Source organism: Carcharodon carcharias, chromosome 5 (assembly GCF_017639515.1).
Source record: "Carcharodon carcharias isolate sCarCar2 chromosome 5, sCarCar2.pri, whole genome shotgun sequence".
NCBI classification, from domain to species: domain Eukaryota; kingdom Metazoa; phylum Chordata; class Chondrichthyes; order Lamniformes; family Lamnidae; genus Carcharodon; species Carcharodon carcharias.
The window spans coordinates 54,548,463-54,553,335 of NC_054471.1; the positions used below are offsets into that span (position 1 = coordinate 54,548,463).

The 4,873-nt window shown below is 40.7% G+C and overlaps 1 pseudogene; it reads right to left on the reverse strand.

Moving 5' to 3' along the window:
- Window positions 1-955: 955 nt before the first annotated feature.
- Window positions 956-1,407, reverse strand: LOC121278335 (annotated as a pseudogene).
- Window positions 1,408-4,873: the final 3,466 nt, after the last annotated feature.

Here is a 4,873-nt window from a genome sequence, read left to right on the forward strand (position 1 = left end):
TTTGTTCATTGGGAGGCTGTAAGGCCTGTCTGACCTCAATCACTGCTTCTTGCATACTGACTGCCAGTCATGGGACTAATATATCACACCCTATCAAGGTGTGTAATTATTAACAGTAATCTAACATATACTCCCTTAAAAGTGCATGCACCTCATATCAAAACATCCCCTTTTTTCTTCTAACTAAAGGTATACCCTTAAAGAATCAAACTACTTGCATGACAGAAAAACAAAATAACATTGTGTCTGAACGTATTTTAATACAGTTGAATAAATGTACAAGTCTCTGAAATGTATTGGTGGTTTGCTTATCCATCCAACTTGAGTGATGGTGATCACTGCTGGAGTCTGCTATATGTTTTCGAAATTCTGGTTAGAGTTGCTTTGTTTATGTTGCGTCTTAGACTGTGTTCTGGTTGCCCAGTGTTTCTGGTTGTGCTATTGTTCTGATTTGACATCTGTTCTGTCACACTGTCATGACAATTGGTGTTCATACTTGATGCAGTTTTGGTTCTGGGCACATGCTGGTGATTTCTGTTGGATTCCAGCTGCCATCAGTTGGGTGTTGTACTGAAACTTTCTATCTGACGTTCAAGTTTGCTAATTCATTGCCTGCATGCCAGTCATGGGCATCTTTCATTTTCCCCTGTTTTTCAAGTAATGCATCATGCACACCTGGGAGTGTCGACAGGTAATGACTGGAGAGTTTGTCTGCTCTTTTCTGTAATTCCGTATTGGTTCTGCAGAATGCCTTATCCCCATACAAAAAGCAAGACACAGCATTTCTATACAGAACCAGTTTATAAATAATGGGGCCAGATTCCGGAGCTCTGCAGCTACTGCACATCCGGAGGGGTCACAGGAGGTGGGGCAGAGGTTGCTGAGGCAGCCAGAGTGAAGCTGGGAGGAAGAGGTGAAGCGGCTTTTGAAATTACAAGCCGCAGGCGCCATCACCTTAACTACTCATGGCGTACAATTTGGTCCATGCCTGTGTGAACCCTATGGCCTGTGATTCGCTGTTTTCCCACTGTTCTGCCATTTCATTGGCCAGTGGGTCATCGGAATTGGGTGCGCTGAGTAAAGCCTGGATGGAGAGAAGGGCAGTGTGGTTCTGCAGCGCGAGACCACTTGAATTTCAGGATGTCCAAGCAGGTTCCACCCAGCTTTTCCACATTGAGGTGTTAGATCTTGGTGTCAAAATGGATTGTGGGCGCTGCCTTGGGTACTTGTCAGACAGGAAGAGCTCCATCTTGAAATTTCCCCCTTTAAAGGGCAAGTCTAGGGCCAGGCAATCACCTCATGAAAGTATAGACCATTGGCCTCATCAGGCTCCACTTGGATCCCTGGTACTGGCTCCATCATCAGATACTGTGTCTCCTTCATGATGTGACTTGACAGCCCAGCCATGTCCAACCAAGTCATAGCCGAGCCACAGACACCATCTGGGAGGCCAGCCGAGGGTGGGGAGGCAGCTGAATCATCACTTGCCATGTTTATGGGTACATATATTTCAGTGTACAAAGTGGCAGGATGTTTGCACCGTAACCAGTTTTGCATGTAGATTATGCTGACCCTTCATCCGTGAGCATATAATCTGAATGATAGCAAAGGCTTCTGATGGGTACCACTGTGCCAATACATTCTCTGATGTTCATCATGCTGATTGTCAATTCACTTTGTGTGTCGATGTGCTAGTTATCCTCATCATCTGACTGCTTAGCTTGTGGATCTTGTCTTGATAATGTTTGGTATGTTAGTTGGTTGGTTAAAATGGTGTACCTGTCTGGCTTCTGGCTGTGGCTTGTCATGACATTGAACTACTTGTTCTGGCCTTTGTTTTGTCTACTGGTGCTTCCAATGTCTCCTGGTGTTACAGCCTACTGCATACAGCATTGAAAACTGGGAAATTTCTGGGTGCATGCATGGGGCCATACTGCCTGCTTAACTTACTAGTCTTCCCTTCATAGGCTATTGTGCCAACAGTGGATGACTTACTCATAGTCTGTAGAGTCTCTACCTATCAGTATGGCTTTGTACTTGCATCTGCTTTGTAGTAGTGCCTCCATGGTGTAACATTTGGGTTAGTCCAAGATGTCTTTTTCCACTGGGGTAGATGCTATCACAAGGTCAAGTATACTTATGGTTAGCTCCACTGCTGTAAAATTGCAATCATGCCCTTTGTCTTTGAATCTGCTTATGAATTAGTCAGTAGTTTCTATTAGTTGTTGCCTGAAAGGCATGAATTCCAGATGATGTATTCTGAAGTTGAGCTTCACTCAAATTGATATTCAAGTGTTGACTATATTTTTTTTGATTTTTCAGATGGTCATCAGGCAGATCAGACATATTCAGTCTGTGGAGTTATACATTGCCTATAGAAATTTTAATTTTAAGGTCTTTCTTATCAGGTTTGGAAATATTGACGTCCAGAAAACACAGCTTGATGCTTTGTCAGGAGAAACTGAATTCAGAGAGGAGATCCATTGCCTTCCAATTTAGTGTTGGAAATTTTGTGGTCACATTCTAGCTTTTTACAGGATTTTTAATGCAATATCATATCACAACACCTTAAACTTTGTTGAAAACCTATCACACTGAAGACTCAAAGAAATGTACTGTCATTCTTCCTTGACCTTTCTGGGATATATTTATGCTTGATTTCTGTGCGGTAGGTCCCACATATGATCTGGAGATGCGTGTTGTGAAGGCATAGTTCCTGCTTGCCACAAAGGAAACACTCTTGGTGAGATTGATAGGGAGTCCAGGAAGTACTCTGCTGCACCCCCTGTCAACACAGTCCCAAATTAATATTGCAATGAGGGATGTTTGAATTTGCTGTGGTTGCTTTAAATGATTGTAAGTGACCTCCTCCTCAAATTCCAATCCTGCTTTTGCTGTTATGCCAGGCCAACAAGCTACAAAGAAACAGGTGCCCCTGGCTCTCATTTCTACCTCCGTATTTCAAATAAGTAAATACTTGCTTCCATTGCTGACTTAATTCAAATGTCAATGAGATCACTATAACTAAGTGCTCTCCACAGATGCTCGCTGGGTAAATAGTTCTGATGTAAGGTCATTCACCTGAAATATTGACTCTATTTTTCTCTCCACAGCAGCTGCCTGACCTACATCCAGCATTTTCTGTTTTTATTTCAGGTTTCCAGCATCCGCGGTGTTTTGCAGTTGCCTGACTGTTCTGCTGATTGTTTGCAGCATTTTATTTTACCTTGTAACTTAACTAATTGATTGTTTATTCAAATCAAAATGGAGGACATTTTAATTGTTTTCACAATTAGATTGATTATATCAATTATTATTATAGCTAAGCTCCTTAAAATGATCTACGTAGTGTCAATGAAAATTGTTTGACCTACGGTGCAAACATTATTTCCTTAGAATATTCCACATTATGACTTGTTTTGATTATCAGCTAATTTTCATTCTAAAAAATAGACTCAGAATTTCACTCTTTTTAAAAAAAAATTTCAGTTTCCTGGCATTAGCATAAAATAGTTATCTGCTCTCAGGGCAGAGCAGCCTTGGTCAGCCTTCATCTGCACTTACATTTAAAGCATTTGAGTCACACTCTGTTGATACCCCAGAGGGAATTTGCTGGAAAAATATGGCCAGATTAGCTCCATATAAAAAAGATCTATGCAACATATATTGGTAGATAGTCTGAATGTGATACAGCCTTGCAAGTAATGAGAAATGCACATGCCTAATTTAGACACTGGTGCCATCTGCCAGGAGTGTCAAGGCAGTGATTTATATTAAGACCATTTTAAGTGGAGATTAACCTTAAAACCACTAAAATTATAAATCAGACATGGTAACTTGATAGTAGTCAGAAATCTTTCGCTAACTGATTGACAATTATGAATTTTCATCACTCCTATTGAAATGCAGTGACACCCTAGCCAACAGTTTGCCTAAGCAATTAAGATGGATTGGTCCTCGATGTACTGCATTGCACTAAATCAAGATATAAATTGCACTGATTGCATAATTTATACAGTTCAGCAAGTATAGGTTAGAAATATCTTGCAGATAAATGACATAAAACACTACATTCATAATAATAAAGTGGCATTCATGTAATAGAAGGGAACAAAATATAGTCTTGTAATTTATCATTCAACTCACTGTTGAGAAAGTGCTCCAAGTGCGTATTCCACACCAATGACTTCAATCATCTTTTCTCATTGTACTTCACTGATTCCATGGTAAGTCTGCAAATGACAAATCTAGAATCTCCTGAAGGAAACGTGAATGATAATTTCTGCACAGCGCCTGCAGTATGTAGTAAATATGATGGCTAGGTTACCTCAAAACCAATCAGTAGGACTTGCATTGATGTGTGACATGCCCCAAAGCACTTTGCAACAGATGGACTACTTTTAAAGTAACAGTTGAAGAATGTTTGGATGTCACCTAGATTAATTACCTACTAAAGGAGTGGAGTTTGGTTAAAGGAACAAGACGGCATGCTGGAAAAGTTAACAAAAGAGCATGCAGGGACAGAGGAACCTGGAGATTCATGTGCATAGATCTTTAAAGTTGGCAGGATACATTGAGAAAGAAGTTGGCAAAGAATATGTGACCTTGGACCTCATAAATAGTGGTATCGAATACAAAAGTTATGCCGAACCTTTATAAAGCTCTGATTCAGCCACAACTAGAGTATTGCATCCAGTTCTTGTCACGCCTTAGGAAGGATTTGAGGGTCATTGAGAGGGTGCAGAGGAGATTTATCAGCATGGTTTCAGGAATCAGAGCTCTTAACCAGAAGGTCATGTTGGAGAAGCTGGGGTTGTTCTTTCAGACGAAATTTGATAGACTCGTACAAGGATATGGCAGGTTTAGATAAGGT